Below are 21,195 nucleotides of genomic sequence, written 5' to 3' on the forward strand. Positions count from 1 at the left end.
TTGTTATCTTGTTTATACATAGTAGATTATATCTCTTAATTCCTTATCCTGATTTGCCTCCCCTCCCCTCCACTGTGTTACTCACTAGTTCATTTTCTATAGCTGTGAATCGATTTCTCTTTTGCATGGAATTTTATTTGTATTATTTTTTAGATTCTATATATAATGACATCATACAGAATCTCAAATTCTGCAATAGGGTGGTGGTTTCACCATATAACGATAGCATAAAGTTAAATGAAAAGAATATTAAAATCGGAGTTCCCGTCGTGGCTCAGTGGTTAACGAATCCGACCAAGGACCATGAGGTTTGGGGTTGATCTGCCTTGCTCAGTGGTTAGGGATCTGGTGTTGCCATGAGCTCTGGTGTGGTTGCAGATGTGGCTGGGATCCCGTGTTGCTGTGGCTCTGGCGTAGTTGGCGGCTACAACTCCGATTAGACCCTAGCCTGGGAACCTCCATATGCCGTGGTAGCGGCCCAAGAATTGGCAAAAAGACAAAAAAAAAAAAAAGAGTATTAAAATAATATAGGGGTTCGTCGTGGCGCAGTGGTTAACGAATCCGACTAGGAACCATGAGGTTGGGGTTGATCCCTGCCTTGCTCAGTGGGTTAGGGATCGGTGTTGCCATGAGCTGTGTTGTGGTTGCAGACGGCTGGGATCCCGTGTTGCTGTGCTCTGGGTAGCGGTGGCTACAACTCCGATTAACCCCTAGCCTGGGAACCTCCATATGCGCGGAGCGGCCCAAGAATGGCACAAAAACAACAAAAAAAAAGAAAAAATTAAAATAACTATAGATATAATAACTTCGTTAATCAAACACACAATATAAAAAGAGGTAAGTTGTGACAACAAGAATATTAAAAGGGGTGAGTTTGAGGGCTAGGAAAATTCTAAGTTCAGTTGCTCTCAGCATGAAATGACTGAATTGTATGTGATATATTTTACATAAGACTCATTGTAAATGCAAAGCAAAAACCTAGACAATATAAACAAGAGATAAAGAAGGTAAATCACAGCTCCACCAAGGGAAATCACCAACTTCAAATGTAGGCGAAACAGGAAAAAAAAAAAAGACATAGTGGAACTTCAAAGCAATAAGAAAGCAGTAAGATGATACTATTCTTACAAATCAAAAATCACTCTAAATATAATGCACTGATTGCCAAAGGCACAGAGTTGCTGGATGGATGAAAATTAAGACCTAACTATATGCTGCTAAAAGAGCTCATTTCATTTTAAGAATATATAGACCAAAGTGAAAAGATGAAAAGATATTCCATGCAATAGACACAAAAGCACGGGAGAGCTGTATTATATCCAACAAAATAGACTTTGAGCCAAAAGTGGTAAGAGACAAAGAAGGTCATTTTCAATAATAAGTGTAACTCATCAAGAAATTTAAAGTATAATTTATACTCCAAAAAGTTGGAGCACGCGTACTTTTACTTTTGTTAATTGCGCTTTGTATGTCTAGGACTATGGATGTATGAATGCTAGAATTTTCAAGATCTTTATTATTTTTTTCATATTTCCCAGTTTGTATTTCTGTTCTCTGTTCTGTGTATTTTTTCTTTTTACTTTTTAGGGCACCTACATACTTTTATTCCATTTTTTTTTTTTTTTTTTTTTTTTTTAGGTCACACCTGTGGCATATGGAAGTTCCAGGCTAGGGGTGGAAATGGAGCTGCAGCCCACAGCCACAGTGACACAGGATCTGAGTCGTGCTTCTGCCTACCCTACAGCCCACAGCAGCAAAGGATCCTTAACCCAATAGCAAGGCCAGGGATCGAACTTGCATCTTCATGGATACTAGTTGGGTTTGTAACTTGATGAACCACAACAGGAACTCCCTCTACTGTGTACTTTCTTCTGAGCTTCCATTTAACAACTTTTTACCTTCTGCTGATCTAATGGGCTGTTATTCTCATCCTTTGAGGTCTCATTTCAAATATTGACTTTTCAGTCCTAGAATATTTTATTAGATTCTTTGTTGTCATTTCTCTACCAAAATACTGCCTTGTTTCATTCCTTAAACATTATATTCCTGGTCATTTAAATTCCCTGTCAGGTAACTCCAATAGATGGATGTGTGGTAAAATTTCTTTTTAATACTTTCTTCCTCATAAAATCTCCTCAAATTTCTTCTCTTTTATGCCCAAGTGGTTTTAATAGACAGACACTGTAGATAAAACATTGTAGAGATCCTCCAAAAGGAATCTTATTTTGCTTCCTCCAGGCACCTGCTTTAGGGGGTGATCACCTTATTTAAAAGGAAGCAAAGTAATTATAAGCTGGGCATCCATCCTTGTGAAGAATAGCCTAATTTTAGTTCACTCTTCCTTCAGTGATCCAAGGGTTCTGGTTAACAGGGCTCCTCTCCCTTGGCCAGCCTGAATTATGCTTTGTGTTCCCCGAGCCCTGTGAGTCTGGCGAAATCTCAGATGAGCTTTTCAGAGACTTAGGGCATGGATCTAGAAATTCTCACAGCCTTGGTAGCTCTGCAACACTATCAACAGTATTAATATTTTCTCCCTTTTGTAAACTCATTCTTAGTGAAATTCTTGGCTTAAAACAGAAATTTTGGCATTGTCAGAAGCACAACCTTCATGGAGAAGAAGGTGAACTCTAAGGTTATGATAACTGCTAAGTTACAGTTTTCATTTTAGACCCCATCACTAGGTTATTATTTAGCGTAATTCAATTTCTCATTCTTCGACCACACCAACCCTCTGTTCATTGCTGTTTCTGTAGGAAACCAGACCCAGGGCTGCCTCAGTGCAATGACTCCCTGTCTGAACCAGCAGGCTCTGCAGCCTCAGAGGAGAGCGCCGCCAGCTGCTCAGGTAGGGGTCGTACAGGACCAGAAAACCCTTCCCCTTCCCTGTGTAAATGCCCCACCTTTTTTTCTGGCTCTCTCTCCTCAGACAGCAGACAGCTGCGCCTGGTGGATGGAGGGAGTTACTGCTCAGGGAGAGTGGAGATCCTTCACCAGGGCTCCTGGGGCACCGTCTGTGATGACAGCTGGGACCTGGACGATGCGCATGTGGTGTGCAGGCAGCTGGGCTGTGGAGATGCCCTCAGTGCCCAGGGTCTGCTCACTTTGGGGTGGGCTCAGGCCACATCTGGCTGGATGACGTGAACTGCACAGGAAAGGAGCCCACGTGTGGCAGTGCCCTTTCGGGGGCTGGGGGCGGCACGACTGCAGACACAAGGAAGACGCAGGGGTCATCTGCTCAGGTCCTTGCTGCAAATTGTCCACTGGCGGGAGAGGGGGCAGGTTCTGGAGGTGGGAGTCTGAGCCCTGAAGGATAGTGCTGAAAGGGCCAGAGGAGGATGCTTCCTCCCAGGGAGCCAGTTTTTGTAGCAGATGTGAAGTAGATGTTTTCACTTGATCCTGTCTGGAGCTCCCTCTCTTTTTTTCTTCAGGCAGAGAGTATTCCCTCCTCTACCATTCTTCCAAGTCTTACCTCCCTCTTATCACAGTCAGGAATAATATTCCCATTTAAAGGATAGTAGGATAGTAGGTCTAAGGATGTGATTAGATTAGTTTACTTGGTTAATTCATGATATCCAGGTTAATTTCCCCACCCCAAAGTCCTGATCATAATGATATCTATAAAGTCCTTTTTGAAAAGTAAGGGAACATATTCACAGGTTCCAGGGATTGGGATGCGGGCATCTCTGGGGGTCAATCATTCTATCTGCCACTCCACTGTCTCTACCCCTTTCACATAGATTTTAGAGGTTTTGTCAGGAAGCAGGATTCAGTGCCCACTCCTGCAGGTGCCCAGGATGGTCTTCTTCTCAGTTCATATTTCACTACATCACTGTGGTAGAAATAGAAGGACAGACAGATGTGGATAAAGTCAATAAAAGAGGGACAGAGTTCAGTCTTGTCTCCCAGTGGGCATCTCCTCAGCTGGTTGGGGATGAGTGTTCACAATTTCTGGGAGAGAAGAAACCCCGAGCTTTGAGTGGAGGGCTCACTGTGTCGTGGTCCCCCCTTTCCATTGCAGAGTCCCTGGCCCTCAGGGTGGTGAGCGAGGACCAGGAGTGTGCCGGGTGGCTGGAAGTTTTCTACAACGGGACCTGGGGCGGTGTCTGCCGCAGCCCCATGGAAGACCTCACCTTGTCCATGATCTGCAGGCAGCTTGGCTGTGGGGACAGTGGAACCCTCAACTCTTCAGTGGCTTTTAGGGAAGGTTCTAGACCCTGGTGGGTGGATAGAATCCAGTGTCGGAAAACTGATCGCTCTCTCTGGGAGTGTCATTCTGACCCTTGGAAGTACATTTCGTGTTCTCCAAAGGAGGAAGCCTATGTCTCTTGTGCAGGTAACTTACTGTCCGTTTCTGTGTGTCCGTCTGAACCCTGTAGTATGTTGTTAGTGAGATTTTATATTTTCAAACATAAGTGATGAGTTTAAGGCAAGTCTACAAAAGGAATTTTTAAAATTTAATTAATTTTTTTTATTTCCCCAATACATTTTTTTCCTACTGTACAAATGGTGACCCAGTTACACATACATGTATACATTATTTTTTCTCACATTATCATGCTCCACCATAAACGACTAGACATGGTTCCGAGGGCTACACAGCAGGATCTCATTGCTAATCCATTCCAAAGGCAATAGTCGGCATCTATTAACCCCAAGCTCCCAATCCATCCAACTCCCTCCCCGTCCCCGTTGGGAACCACAAATCTGTTCTCCAAGTCCATGATTTTCTTTTCTGTGGAAAGGTTCATTTGTGCCATATATTAGACTCCAGATATAAGTGATATCATATGGTATTTGTCTTTCTCTTTCTGACTTACTTCACTCAGTATGAGAGTCTCTAGTTCCATCCATGTTGCTGCAAATGGCATTATTTTGTTCTTTTTTATGGCTGTGTAGTATTCCATTGTGTATATACCACATCTTCCTAATCCAATCATCTGTCAATGGACATTTGGGTTGTTTCCATGTCTTGGCTTTTGTGACTATTGCTGCAATGAACATACAGGTGCATGTGTCTATTTTAAGGAAAGTTTACAAAAGAAATCTTGGATCATGATTCTTTAATCCACGTGTTCCAATACTGTTTCAAAAAAAAATAAGTAAAGAAACCTGGACTGACAACAGTTTATGTGAAAAATACCAAGGAGGTGGGTTGACTGTGTATCCAGTGCAAAAACAATTGGAAACCACATCACAGGGAGTCTGTAATCAGGTGAATCATCAGAAATGGCACAGTCAATGTACCCTAATTGTTGACCCCAAGACTTTCCCAACGAAGAGGGAGGAGACTCAGCAGAGCTGCTCTGGGGACAGGACCCTGATAAAGGATGGAGATTCCAAGGAGACAGGTTCATGTTCACCCTCAGTACAGTAGTGTAAGGGAACCTCACCCTTGTGGTGATCTCCCAGGGAAAGAACAATACTGCCAAGTAAAGGAACACTGAAACCGTGAAAGGATGGCCAGCCCTCCTTCCCTTAAGTTCCCACCTGTCTGTCTGTCTTTTCCCTGAATCTGCCACAATTCCTCCTGCTGGTTTGTACCGCGCTTGGCACTAGGGAAGTTGTGTCCTTTCCACCGCCCTGTTTTATGCTTAGAGACACTAGTTCCTTTCTCTTTCATCTAAATGGCAAAGACTTTATACTCACTGTAAACAGCGAGGACATAGAGAATGTAGTAAGAAATGAAGCCCATCCCATGACCTCTTGTCCGTTCATATCCTCCTGATGTAAACCAGATTAATGGACTGATATTGTCATTTTTCAAATTCCTCCGTTTTCACATAAACATATCCAAACACATGTACCCATAAAAGAGCTTATGTTGATGGTGCAGCTTTTTTATATTTACAAGATTGGGATTATGTCATACACACTATTGTCAAATTCACTTTTCATCACTTAACAAAATATCATGGACATTCCTCCAGAGAGATCTAACTCATTTGTAGAACAATGGCATAATAGTTTATTCATGACAGGTTGGCACTCCAGTTCATGTTACGATTTGCCTACTTATTGGTAGTTTAATTGTTTTTAATTTTTTCCCCTCCACAAACAATTTTGTAGTAAGCCTTTGATACATGTATCTCTCTATGTTGCTGAGTTTATTACTTAGGATACTCCCAATGTTTATATTATTAGATCAAAGGGTACATACATACACATGTACATAGACACACAGGCTTTAATATATATTGTCAAATTACTTTCTAGGACTAGTGGCTAACTTTTTCCAATCACTTTCATGTCTAGATAGAAAATTCTGGATTTTTCAAATAACCTAACTGTTAACTAAAGCGAACTCATATAGGAACTGCAGGGTCAGTAAGTTTACAAAGCCCACAAGTCTCATCCTAAGACATTTAAAGTCTGAAATAAGGATGGCAGTTGTTTTGCTCTTGGTTTCTTTCTCTTTTCTTCCTTTCCTCCATCATTTCCTTCCTTCCTTCTTTTGAAGTTTCACAGTATTTTCCCTTTGTTCAGTTTTTTCCCTGCCTCTTTCTCCTTTCCCTCTCTCTCTCAGACACACACACACACACAGACACACACAACACACACACACACACACACACACACCCCATTCAGGTACACCCTTGACAATATAAGGTATGCTAGGTGTTGCCTGAAATCCACAGCAGAGGGAGAGGGTGGGAAAAGATATTTCAAAGGCAGAAGCTCACTCCCTTCCTTGCCTCCCTCCCTTAATCCCTTTTCCTGGTTCCTGTGGAAAGTTGAAGGGATATTAAATGAAAGACCTGTTACTGATGAAGATTTTCTAAAATCAAATACAATGAATTGAAAAGTAGTGAGGTCTCCAGTTCTGAACATGAGCAAGCACCCAAAAGAGTTCCTAACATTGTTTTCAGGGATGTCTTGCTGCTTATGGTAGGAGTTTGATAGGATGATATGGAAAGGATATGCCAATTCTGATATTTTTATGACAAATACTGTGTATATATCTGTTTTCTCTCATTGCTTTGAATTTATATCTATTTTCTTTCCTTTGATACTTTTATATGGGTTCATTTTCGGTCATACTTTTTAAAAAAATCTATGTCTTTTTAAAAAAAATTATTATAGTTGATTTACAATGTTCTGTCAATTTCTGCTGGCCAACGAAGTGACCCAGTTTTATACATATATATATATATATATACACATACATATATATATATATATTCTTTTTTTCACATTACTCTCCTTCATGTTCCGTCACAAGAGATTGGGTATAGTTCCCTGTGTTACAGCAGGATCTCTTTGCTTATCCACTCCAAATGCAATCTTTTGCAACTAGTAACCCTAAATTCCCAGTCCCTCCCTCTCCCTCCCCCTGCCCCTTGGTAACCACAAGTCTGTTCTCCATGTCCATGAGTTTGTTTCCTTTCTGTAGGTAGGGTCATTTGTGTCATATATTCAATTCCAGATTTAAGTGATATCATTTGGTATTTGCCTTTCTCATTCTGACAATGTATTGAATGGGAGGAAAACGCTTTCAAATGATGCAACTGACAAGGGCTTGATCTCCAGAATATACAAACAACTCATAAAACTCAACAGCAAAAAAAAAAAAACAAACAAACAATCCAGTTGAAAAATGGGCTGAAATCCTAAATAGCCATTTCTTCAAAGAAGACATAGCGAGGGCCACCAGGCACATGAAAAAATGCTCAGTGTCACTAATTATTAGAAAAGTGCAGATCAGAACTCCGGTAAGTTACCAGCTCACACCGGTCAGAATGTCTATAATTAATAATTAATAAGTTTACAAATAGCTAATGCCAGAGAGGGTGTGCCGAAAAGGGAACCCTCCTACACTGTTGGTGGGAATGTAAAGTGCTATAACCACTATGGAAAACAGAATGAAACTACCTCAGAAAACTAAATATAGAACTACCACATGATCCAGCAATCCCACTCCTGGACATACACCTGTACAGACCTTTCATTGAAAAAGACACATGAGTCCTCCTAATACAGCGTTTTCAATACATTTATTTGAGTTTTATGGATACTTACAACCTAGCTTTTTGTCCTCTTATCTGTCTTTCTCTAAATTCTACGAGTTCCATTCCTTAAAAAAAAAAAAAAAAAAGATCCCCATTTTTGTTGCTGTTTTTGTTTTTGGCTATGCCTGTGGCATGTGTAAGTGACAAGGCATCATTTGCTTCTACAGAAAGGAGACCCAAGAGCTGTCCAGCTGCTGCGCCCTGCACAGGTATGTCAGCCACTCCAGCCTCCCCTGTGCCTCCCAGGGGCTCCCTCCTTCCCACCAGGGGCAGTCACAGGTGGGGCTGCTGCCTTTTCAGACAAAGAGAAGCTGCGACTCAGGGGAGGAGACACCTCAGAGAACAACTGCTCAGGGCGAGTGGAGGTGTGGCACAGTGGCTCCTGGGGCACAGTGTGTGATGACTCCTGGAGCCTGGCAGAGGCCGAGGTGGTGTGTCAGCAGCTGGGCTGTGGCCATGCCCTGGAAGCCCTGCGGGATGCGGCATTTGGCCCTGGAAGTGGGAGCATCTGGCTGGACGAGGTGCAGTGCAGGGGCAGGGAGTCCTCCCTGTGGGACTGTGCTGCGGGGCCCTGGGGGCAGAGCGACTGCAAGCATGAGGAGGACGCTGGAGTGAGGTGCTCTGGTGAGTGTGGGGGGCTAGGGATCCAGTTTGGGTGAGTTGGGGCAATGATGGGTCCATGGGCATGGCAGGGGTTTGATGGGGAGATTGTTCAGAAAGCATCTTGGTGCTGTAGCTCTGGACCTGGGAGAGGGGGAGCTGGGAGGACTCAGCAGGTTTTGGTAACTGAGGGGTGACTTCAGGACTCAGGGAGGGAAAACGGGCTACCCTGCGTTCTGTGCTCCAAACTCCTATTTTTCTTTTTCTCTAGGTTAAAGAATTATATTTCTCCCCACTAGAGTAGGCACATAGTAACACCCATGGATAGAGGAGGATATTCAGATTCTTGGGACCTATTCTGTAGACTCTCTGGCAAAATTAGTCAACTCGTAAGAGAAAAGATACTGAGGAGCCACTGGCTGGTGGGGAGGGAGCAGACATTTTCCTTGGGGAATTTCCATGGGGGAAATTTCCATGGGGCCAGAAATTTCTCATGCACCTGGTCAAGGAGGGCTGGTTGCTGAGCTGTGGGTTCTAAGGCTTTCCTACCTGCCATGAGTGTTCCTCCTCAACAGCAAGGTGCCAGTCCGAGGACTTGTTTGATGCTCTGGACTCGTGAAGCCCAAGGGGAAGGGATGAAATCATGAGCCTGGTACTCAGAGGCTGTCTCAGCAGGGAAGCGCCAGGATAATCACAGCCAATTATCTCAGGATAGGACACTGATGGAGCCCAGTCACAGTGGGTTTAGTTGTGTCAGAGGCTGGGACTTCATTGTCCAGAGCTCTGTGGAAATGCTAGCAGGGAGTTTCCCTGTGCCCATGACCTTGTCCAAACCCTCTTGCCTTGTTCTTCTTAGGGACCAGACCAGACTTAAATCCTGGCATCTTCTCCCTGCCTGAGATCCTCTGCTTCATCCTGGGGGCCCTTCTCCTCCTGGTCCTCATCATCCTGGTGGCTCAGCTGCTCAGATGGAGGGCAAAGCACAGAGGTGGGCTGTTGAGAGAACTGGGTAACAGGGAGAGTATGTGGAGGCGGTAAATGGGGCTGAGTGTGAAGAGGGGAAAAATCGGTGAGTTCTCTGTTTTTACCCCATTAGTCTGCAAAACTCCATCTGCTCCATGCTAAACTCTAAGGGCTGAATAGACAGAGGTTCCTAGGATTGGGGCGTGAGCACACATAAGTCATGGTCTCTTGTGTGAGAGAAGAGAGAGTCAGGACTGAGATGTGGATTTAGGGTCAGGCAAGGGCAGAGGTGCCGACATGTTTCCTGAGGTGTGAACTATACAGAATTCACAACAGCCCTAAGGTGTTTCCATGTGTGAGCATCGGGGAGATGGAGAGGTAGCCTGCTGGTTGAGGGTGTCAAGAGTAGTAATGTCTGATCTCCTGGTAATGTTCTCAGTCTTATCTGATTACAAAGGTGCTGTCGATGAGGCCGTGTATGAGGAGATTGATAACCTTGGAATACCAAAGGAAGATCTGCTGGGAAGCACAGGTGTGTGTCTCTGCCTTGCCCTCCTGGGACCTCTGGTGGTCAGCCTAGTCTCTCATCAACCGCAGACCCCACATCTGCCCCAGGCTCACGGAGGCGGCCCTGTGCCTCAAAGGCAGCAAGATGGGGCTCTCCAGAGCACCTGTGTGTTCTTAGCTCCCTTCACATTCCAGGAACAAAGCCTGTCCCAGCATTTCCTCTCAGCCTTGAGGCTCCTATGGGAGTGGGAAGGTCTGTTCTGTTCCTTTATGATGATTTTCTCCACCTTAGGGTTCCTGTCAGATGACTCAGTGACGAAACTGCCGTATTACACCGGGGAAGGTGAAGAGAACAGAGACTCCAAATCTGCTCCAGATGGTAGAGGAGGCTGTGCCTGGGCTGGGTGTTGGGGGCAGGGAAATTCCGCCTGAAGGATGGGCCCCAAGGGGAACAGTCCTCCTTTGACTGGGATTAGGGGACCTCTTGTCTCCAGATGGGGTCCAGCCTCCCCTTCTCTGGCTGTTTTGTGAAGTCTCTTGTGGGGGCTGAGCTCTCTGTGTCCAGAAACCGTCCTCATTCAGTCACAACAAGCACACATTGTTTGCTTTTGGCTGTGTCCTTGACCTGTGGAAGTTCCTGGGATCAAACTTGCACCACGGGAGTGACCCAAGCCACTGCAGCAACGATGCTGGATCCTTAACCTGCTGTGCTACAGGAGAACTCCCAGGCAGCCATTATCTTACATAGCAACATCAGGAAAACATAATTTGACAAAACATTTTAGTAGAGCTCATTCATGTACTAGCTACTTTGAAACAGGCGGTTTTAATCAAGAAAAAAATCCAACAGATTTTTCTGCTTTATGGGCACATTACAATAAAAGTTATGGCCTTGAAAAGAAACCTGTTGAAAGAAGAAGTGAATGGTGGGTGTTTCCATTGGAATACATCAGATAATGAACCCTACTAGTATTCATGAGGATGCAGGTTTGATCCCTGGCCTCACTTGGTGGGTTAAGGAAGGGGTGTTGCTGTGGCTGTGGTGTAGGCCAGCAGCTGCCACTCCTATTCAACCCCTAGCCTGGGAACTTCCATATGCCACAGGTGTGGCCCTAAAAGAAAAAAAAAGGAAAAATAGAAATAAAAAGAAGAAGTGAATGAGTGGATGGTGCTTGTATTTATCAGGTCAGAGACGCTAGGTCAGAATGGACTTTCAGTATTTCCCAGGCAAACCCACTTACTGTGCTCTCATCTGACCCCCCTGTCTGCCCTTAGAACCCTCAGCCCAGGGGGTTGATGCCCCCAGTGAGGGTTATGATGATGCTGAAGAGGTACCCGTGCCTGGGGCTCCTGCTGCCTCTCCGATGGGCACCAGGAAAGTGCCTCCAGAAGAGGAGAGTGGGATGCGGGCCTCTCAGACAGGTGAGTGGGGTTGACTGATCTCCTGTCATCTTTGGTCTCTGTCTCGTAAGGATGAATGTGAGCTCCTCAATACCAATCCATCCTGGAGAATCAAAATTTGGATGACCTCCTCTGCTTGACAGCATCACCTCCACCACATTCCTTTGTGTAATGCTGTCAGACTTGTTGGGAGGGAGGAATCACTTTGTATACTGGGCATCAATGTCTTCATAGCTTTATCCTCGATGTTCTTGCATTAAGACTTATAGATTAATTGACTATGTTTACCAAATCCAAACATGGAACACATGTTCAGGTAACATTTTTTTTGGGGGGGGTTGTCTCATGAATGAAATGCAGTTAGAGGTTTAAGAAGATCTTTTAATATTGAAATTTGTGAAGCATTTTTATACTTTAAGATGCACTGTGACCACATGTCAGCCCAAGTAGGTATAAAGTCTATGCTGTATTGTGTCCTTAGAAAATAAAGCCCTTGGTGGTGGATTTTAGACTCAGATTTGTGGGCGGGTTAGGGCTATTTTGCTCCGGAGACTGTAATGTCCAAGTGAATCCACTCCTTCTCTAGAGAAGGGTATTTCTCCTTCTGAGGTCCATACAATTCCCGGGGAAGGGGCAGCTATGAAAGCAGCCTGTGGTTGTTTTGGTGGGCAGCTGGGAACACAAGTCAAGACCACCAAGGGCAGAGTTGGATCGTCAGTGAGGAGCTGAGATTTCTCTAGATGTGGTTTCCTGTCTTCCTGTCTTGTCAGGGTAGACCTGTCAATTGTGAGCAAAGTTTTCAAGTCCTTCTAGAGATTTTTCCCTTCATGGGCCATCTCCTTGCTGATTGTCTAAGCCAGGAAACAGGTCTTCACAGAGCTCCTGGGCACAGATGTCCTGTCCTGTGGTGCCAAGTTTCACAGTAAACTGAGGCCCCAGAGACCCAGATGAGTTGGATCCCCATAGGACAGCCCCGATGCATCCGTCCTGTAACTCATACGTATTAGTCTGAGCCTCTCTGAGCATTACTGGGTCCCCAAGGATGCTTTGCCATCACCACTGTCCTGTCCCTGAGTGTCGGTTCTAAGCAAACTTCTCTGGACTATTTCAGGCTCTTCTCTGAACTTCCCTAGAGAGACGGCTGATCCTGGGAAAGGAGAAGATAGCCCCTTGCTTCTCCAGAGGGAAAAGGGGGACCCTGAGTATGATGACGTTGAACTAAGTCCCCCTGGCGCCTCCACGGTGGCTTTCCCATGATGTTGTAATGATATGAGATGAAGACTCAGATACTCAAATGGCTTGTATTTCAACAGTGTTTTGCTGATGTATAATTGTATTAGAATGAAACTGCTCAAAGTAAAATGTTCTGAGTAAAGTACTTTTCCCTTTGTTGGTAATTTAATGTATCATGTCAAATGCATTCAGTGAATTGATCCCAAATTGCTATGTTCTCTCAAAGGAAATGGCAAGGTGAGTGAACTGCCCTGTTTTCTCATCTCCCCCAAATGCTGTTCAAGTCATGTCTGTGCCCAGGCTCACAGATGCTCCAGGTCACTCTTACTTAGACAAGAGACTCTAAACTTGGTCCAAACTCACACCCTCATTCCTGACAAGATGGGCTCATGGAGAAAGACGTAAGTAACCCTGAAGATTCATCTGAACTAGTCTGAGCCTCTTCCTTGAGAGGCACCAAACTAGCGTGTGATTTTCAAAGCTGAAGGTTGGAGGTTGGCGCATGGGAGAGAATGGATACGGCTTTCCTTGTCCTGCCTAAGAAATACATAAAAAATGGAATAAAATTAAAAATAAAACATCAAATAAAACATCGAATTCTACACACCTGCCTATTCCTTTTCCGTCTCTACGTCCTCAGGTTACTTTTTCTGTTTATTCCTTGTGGCCATACAGACTCCTCGTCACTCTTCTCTCATGTCTAGTTGGTTATCAAATCTTTATATACAGTCTTTCTTCTCCATCACTTCTTCCTGTTTCTTTGAGACACTGTTATTTGTTGTCCAATTATATAGCCTTCCAAGTGAATTATATCAGCTCCTCTATCTCTTCACTGCAAGTTGAAGGCAGGAAAATGCTGCTCACACGTATGTTCTACCAATTTGATCTTCTTTAAGAAATCTGGCTAGGTCCTACTATAATATCATTCACAGCTGTCCTTCTGGGATTTGTTTATGATTGTTCACCAAATATCCTTGATCCCTGATCTATAGCTGTAATACTCGTAGTTTCTGAGTTGTTAATGAAAGCGTGAGAGTGGTGTTTGAATTTGGACTAAGGATAGTCTATCTGGTACATAAGGCCCCTGTCTTATATGGAGAATGGAAGTTATTGAATTAACTAAGGATGGTCTTTGATCAGAAAACATAAACTTGTATTTCAAACTTGTCCTTAGAAGAAGAGCCATGCTATTGATATAGACATTCATACAGCTGATGTGTTGCTGTTAATCATAGTCTTTCTTTTTTTTTTTTTTTGTCTTTTGCCATTTATAGGGCCGCTCCAGTGGCATATGGAGGTTCCCAGGCTAGGGGTCCAATCGGAGCTGTAGCCACCGGCCTACACCAGAGCCACAGCAACGTGGGACCCAAGTCGAGTCTGCAACCTATACCACAGGTCACGGCAACGCTGGATCCTTATCCCCCTGAGCAAGGCCAGGGATTGAACCCACAACCTCATGGTTCCTAGTCGGATTCGTTAATCACTGCGCCATGACGGGAACTCCTAATCATAGTCTTTATCCAACTCTTCAATGATTCTTGGTGGGTCTTAGTGTTCTCTTTGCAGCAACATAAATGGTTATTCAGTAGAGGTTTTTGATTTAATTGCTCTCTCTTTTGTGTCCATATTTGAGAATCTCCGTTTTGCATGAATTTTCTTAAGTATTTAGAAGGATGAATTGAGTTTTTGTGAAGCTAAAGGAGGCACATCTTGCCACATTTATGTAAATTCAGGGTATAAGAAGCTCGGAAACTCCAGACTTTATTGAATGCTAATGCCTTTACTTGTTTACTGCTGTAGCTTTGAGAGAGCAAGTTGATCTAAAGGAACAGCAATTGCAAATCATGGTTGGGGATTCTGGAAATGGCAAACTTGGGTTTGATCATGTCTGACAAAGATAACACCAATGAACTCTAGGAAAAAATAGAAATCACATAAGCAACCCCATGCCCACCGGGTGGGCAGTCCACGGACAGGAAAGTACCCGTATCACGGAGACTCACCTACAGGAGTGAGAGTACTGAGCCCCATATCAGGTCCCCATGCCTGGGATCTGGCATTGGGAGCAAGAGCCCCTGGAGAATCTGGCGTTGAAGGCCAGTGGGGCGTGTGCGCAGGAGCTCCATGGGACTGGGGGAAACAGAGACCTCATTCTTGAAAGAGGCACACGGTTTTTCATGTGCCCTGGGTCCCAGGGACTCCATAGGAATCTGGGTTGGACCTCACTGCAGTGCTTGGAGGATCTCCTGGGAAAATGGGGGTGTCTGTGGCTTGCTGTGGGGGAAGAAGATGGGAGGAGATGTTTCTGGAATACTCATCAGTGTGTGTTCCTCTAGAGTGGACATTTTGGGAAAATCTGGCTTGACCCATCCGTGCTGAGAAGGCCCAGGCCAAAGGATCATCCAGGTGGGATCACAGCCCCACCCATCAGTAATCAGGCTGCCTCTAATCTCACCAGGAGCCAAAGGCCCACCCACCAGAGGGATAAGAATCAGATCCACCTTCCCATCAGGAAGACTAGAGCAAGCCACCCTTACCATCTTTAGCCACAATCGGGGCAGACATCAGAAGGAAGAGAGGCTACAACTCTATTGTCTGCAAAAAGGAGATCACACCAAAAACCTAAAAAATGAAAATGCAGAAAGCTATAACTCAGGTAAGGGAGCAAGGAAAAACGAAACAAAACAGAAAGACAGCTAAGTGATCTGGAGAGTATCAGCCTCCAGGAAAAAGCCTTTAGAACGATAATAGTGAAGATGATGCAGGACATTGGAAATAGACTGGAGGCGAAGATTGATAATTTACAGCAAATGGTGAGCAGAGAAATAGGAGATTGAAAACGTAAGCAAGCAGAGATGCAACATAAAATAACGGAAATGAAAAATTCATTAGAAGCAAGCAACAGCAGAATACAGGTGGCAGTAGAACAAATAAGTGAGGGGGAGGACAGCCTAGTGGAAACTACTGATGCAGAACAGAAAAGAGAAAAAAGACTGAAAAGAACTGAAGACAATCTACGGGAAATCTGGGACGATGTTAAATGCACCAATAACTGTACTATAGGGTGCCAGAAGGAGAAGAGAGAGCGAAAAGGACAGAAAAAATATTTGAAGAGACAATAGCCAAAAATGTCCTTAACATGGGAAAGGAAGCACTTGCTGAAATCCAGGAAGCAACAAGTACCATGTAAAATAAACCCAAGGAGGAACACCCTGAGAGAGATCTTAATCAAACTGACCAAGATCAAAGGGAGGGGGAGGGAGTGGGAGGGATCGGGAGCTTGGGCTTATCAGACACAACCTAGAATAGATTTACAAGGAGATCCTGCTGAATAGCATTGAGAACTATGTCTAGGTACTCGTGTTGCAACAGAAGAAAGGGTGGGGGAAAAACTGTAATTGCAATGTATACATCTAAGGATAACCTGACCCCTTGCTGTACAGTGGGAAAATAAAATTGAAAAAAAAAAAAAAAAAAAGATTACAGACAAAGAGAAAATACCAAAAGCAGCTAGGGAAAAGAAACAAATAACACACAAGGAAACCCCAATAAAGTTGTCAGCAGATTTTTCAGCAGAATCTCTGTAGGCCAGAGGGAGTGGCATGATATACTTAAAGTGATGAAAGGAAAAAACCTCCAACCCAGATTACTTTCCCCAGCCAGGCTTTCATTCAGATTTGAAGGAGAAGTCAAAAGCTTTACAGACAAGCGAAAGATAAGAGAATTCAGAAACCCTAAACCAGCTTTACAACAAATACTAAAGGAACGTCTCTTGGCAGAAAAGAAAAGGCTACAACCAGAAACAAAAACACCTCAAATGACAAGGATCACCAGTAAAGGCATATGCACAGGAAATGTAGGAAATCACCCATGCACAAATATGCGACCAAAACCAGAAATCATGAGGAAAGGAGGGTACAAATGCAGGACACTGGGGATGCACTTGCACTTAAGAGACCAACAACTTAAAACAATCTCGTATGTACATATAGCTCCTATATCAAAACTTGAGGGAACTGCAAACCAAAAATCTACAACTGATACACACAAATGAGAAAAATCAACTCAAATACAACAGTAAAGATAGTTATCAAACCACAAGAGGAGAGAACAGAAAGAAAGGGAAGAAAAAAGAGCAAGCAAAACAAATCCAAAACAGTTAATAAACAGGCAATAAGAACATACATATCAATAATTACCTTAAATGCAAATAGACTAAATGCCCTAACCTAAAGACATAGACTGGCTGAATGGATACAAAAACAGGCCCATGTATATGCTGTCTTCAGGTGACCCACTTCACTTCTAGGGACACATACAAATAGGAACGTGAGAGGCCGGAAGAAAATATTCCATGCAAACAGATATATATTTTAAAAAAGCTGGAGTAGCAATATTTATATCAGACTAAATAGACCTTAAAATAAAGAATATTATAAGAGACAAAGAAGAACAGTACATAATGATCAAAGGATCAATCCAGGAAGAATATGCACCAATTGTAAATCTATATGCACTCAACATAGGATCACCTTAATATATAAGGCAACAGCAAACAACCTTAAAAGGAGAAATTGACAATAACACAGTCATAGTGGGGGATCTTTACACCCCACTTACAGTAATAGACAGATCATCCAGACAGAAAATCAACAAGGAAAAAGGGCCCTAAATGAAGCATTGGACCAGATGGACTTAATAGATATTTATAGGACAGTCTATCCAAAAGCAACAGAATACACAGTCTTCTCAAATGCACACGGAACATTCTCTAGGATTGATCACATCGATCCCACCTCGGTAACTTTAAGAAAATTGAAATCATATCAAGCATCTTTTCTGACCACAATGCTATATGACTGGAAATCAACAAAAAGAAAAAAACTGCAAAAAACACAAACACGTGGAGACTGAACAACATGCTACTAAACAACCAATGTATCACTGAAGAAATCAAAGGGGAAATTAAAAAATACCTAGAAGCAAATGACAAGAAAGACAAAACACTCCAACACCTATGGGATGCGGCAAAAGCAGTTCTAAGAGGGAAGTGTACAGCAATTCAAACCTACCTCAGGAAACAAGAAAAAGCTCAAATAAACCACCTAACTTTCATCTAAAGCACCTAGAGAGAGAAGAACAGAGAAGACTGAAAGTTAGCAGAAGGAAAGAAATCATATAGATCAGAGCAGAAATCAATGAAACAGAAACAAAAAAACCGTAGAAAGGATCAGTGAAACAAAAGCTGGTTCTTTGAAAAGATCAACAAAATTGATTAAAAAAAAAAACCTTAGCCAGACTTAAGAAGAAAACAAGAGAGAGGACTCAAATCAATAAAATTAGAAATGAAAAAGGAGAAGGTACAACAGACACCACAGAAATGCAAAGGATCAAAAGAGACTACTATATGCAAGTATATGCCAATAAAATGGACGACATAGAAGAAAAGGACAAATTCCTAGAAAAGTACCATCTTCCAGGACTAAACCAAGATGAAATAGAAAAGATGAATGGACAAATCACAAGTACTGAAATTGAAACGGTGATGAAAAAACTACCAACAAATAAAAGTCCAGGACCAGATGGCTTCACAGGCGAATTCTATCAAACATTTAGAGAAGACCTAACACCTCTCCTTCTGAAACATTCCAAACAATACTTTGGAACTATTGAGGAAGGAACACTCCCAAAGTCATTCACCCTGCTACCAAAACCAGACAAAGATACCACAAAAAACGAAAATTACAGGCCAATGTCCCTGAGGAACATAGATGCAAAAATCCTCAACAAAATACCAGCAAACCAAATCCAACAATACATTAAAAGGATTGTACCTTATGATAAGTGGGGTTTATCCCAGGGATGCAAGGATTCTTCAATATCAGCCAATCAATCAGTGTGATTCCCCACATTAACAAACTGAAGAATAAAAACCATATGATCCTCTCAATAGATGCAGAAAAAGCCTTTGACAAAATCCAACACCCATTTCTGATAGAACGCCTTCAGCATGTGGGCATAGATGGAAGCTACCTCGACATAATAAAGGCATATATGACAAACCCAGAGCTAACAACATCCTCAATGGTGAAAAGCTGAAAGAATTCCTGCTGAGATCGGGAACAAGGCAAGGATGTCTGCTCTTGCCACTATTATTCAACATAGTTTTGGCAGCCCCAGCCACAGCAATCAGAGAAGAAAAAGAGACAAAAGGAATCCAAATTGGAAAGGAAGAAGTAAAACTATCACTATTTGCAGATGACATGATACCATACCTAAAGAATCCTAAAGACTCTACCAGAAAACTGTTAGAGCTCTTCCATGAACTTGGCAAAGTCACAGGAAACAAAATTAATACAGAGAAAACGGCTGTATTTCTACATACTAACAACAAAAGATCAGAATGAGAAATTAGGGAAACAACCCCATTTACCATCACATCAACAAGAATAAAATGCTTAGGAATAAACCCACCTAAAGAGACAAAAGACCTGTACGCCGAAGTTAGTAAGATACTGATGAAGTCAATCAAAGATGACACAAACAGATAGAAAGCTATACCATGCTCTTGGATTGGAAGAGTCAACATTATCAAAATGACTCTACTACCCAAGGCCATCTACAGATTCAATGCAATCCCTATCAAAGTACCAAGGACATATTTCACAGAACTAGGACAACATATCTTAAAGTTTGTTTGGAAGCACGAAGGACCCAGAACAGCCAAAGCCACCCTGAGAAAGAAAACTGGAGCTGGAGGAATCAGGCTCCCTGACTTCAGATTATACTACAAAGCTACAGTCATCAAAACCATGTGGTACAGGCACAAAGACAGAAATGTAGATCAGTGGAACAGGATAGAAAGCCCAGAATTAAACCCACGCACCTACAGTCAACTAATCTATGAAAAAGGAGGCAGGAACATCCAATGGAGAAAAGACAGTCCCTTCAATAAGTGGTGCTTGGAAGACTGGACAGCCACATGGAAAAGAATGAAGTTAGAACCCTTCCTAACACCATGCACAAAAATGAACTCAAAATGGATTCAAGACCTAAATATAAAACGCTTAGTGGAAAACGTAGGCAAAACGCTCTCCAACATAAACACAGCAATATTTTCTCAGATCTACCTCCTAGAGTAATGACAATAAAAACAAAAATAAACAAATGGGACGTAATTAAATTTAAAAGTTTCTGCACAGAAAAGGAAACACTAAACAAAACAAAAAGACAACTCACAGAATGGGAGAAAATCTTTGCAAATGAAGCAACTGACAAATTTGGATTAAACTCCAAAATTTGAAACACCTTCTGAAGCTCAATAACAACAACAACAAAACAACCGCAACCCCATCAAAAAATGGGCAGAAGATCTAAACAGACAATTTTCTGAAGAAGACATATAGATGGCCAAAAAACATGAAAAGATGTTCAACATCACCCATAATTAGAGAAATGCAAATCCAACCCTCTATGAGGTACCACCGGCCAGAATGGCCATCATCAAAAAGTCTACAAACAATAAATGCTGCAGAGGGTGTGGAGAAAAGGAAACGCTATTACACTGTTGGTGGGAATGTAAACTGGTGTAACCACTGTGGAAAACAGTAAGAAGATTCCTCAGAAAACTAAAAATAGAATTACCCTTTGATCCAGAGAAAACCATGACTTGAAAAGGTACATGAGCTGCAATGTTCATTGCAGCACTATATACAACAGCCAAGACATGGAAACAACCTAAATGTCCATTGACAGAGGAGTGGATAAAGAAGACATGGTACATATACACAATGGGATATTACTCAGCCGGTAAAAGGAGAGAAATAACAGCATTTGCAGCAACATGGAGGGACCTAGAAATTATCATGCTAAGTGAAGTCAGTCAGACAATGAGACAGCACCATCAAATGCTATCACTTACATGTGGACTCTTCAAAGAAGGACACAATGAACCTCTTTGCAGAACAGACGCTGACTCACAGACTCTGAAAAACTTATGGTTTCCAAGGGAGACCGGTTGGGGGGAGTAGGGGGATGCGCTGGGGGTTTGGGATGGAAATGCTATAAAATCAGGGTGTGATGATCATTGTACAACTATAAATGTAATAAAATTCATTGAGTAATTAAAAAAGTAAATCACAACAATTTGAAGATACTTCACAGGAACTTAATTTAGGTAGAAGCTAGAGGAGACTCAGGACATAATGGTGCATGTTACAATGCCTAGAATAACTGCTAAAAAATATGCTAGGGAATACATCTAAAAGGCTAACAGAGGAATTAAAGCAGAATGTTGCATGTATTCAATTACTTAAAAGAAAGTAGAACAAGAGGACCAAAAGAAACAGGAGGGAAAGGGTAAAATGGTAGAACTCAATCCACTTATATTATCATTACATCAGGTGTAAGTGGACCAAACCCTCTAATTAAAAGGCATAGACTGAGTCAATGCACCCATTAGAGCTGCTTTACTAAACAGTAGTGG

The 21,195-nt window shown here is 42.7% G+C and overlaps 1 pseudogene; it reads left to right on the forward strand.

Moving 5' to 3' along the window:
- Nucleotides 1-2,753: 2,753 nt before the first annotated feature.
- On the forward strand, nucleotides 2,754-13,109 carry LOC110257981 (annotated as a pseudogene).
- Nucleotides 13,110-21,195: the final 8,086 nt, after the last annotated feature.

Source organism: Sus scrofa, unplaced genomic scaffold, assembly GCF_000003025.6.
Source record: "Sus scrofa isolate TJ Tabasco breed Duroc unplaced genomic scaffold, Sscrofa11.1 Contig102, whole genome shotgun sequence".
Lineage (NCBI taxonomy): Eukaryota > Metazoa > Chordata > Mammalia > Artiodactyla > Suidae > Sus > Sus scrofa.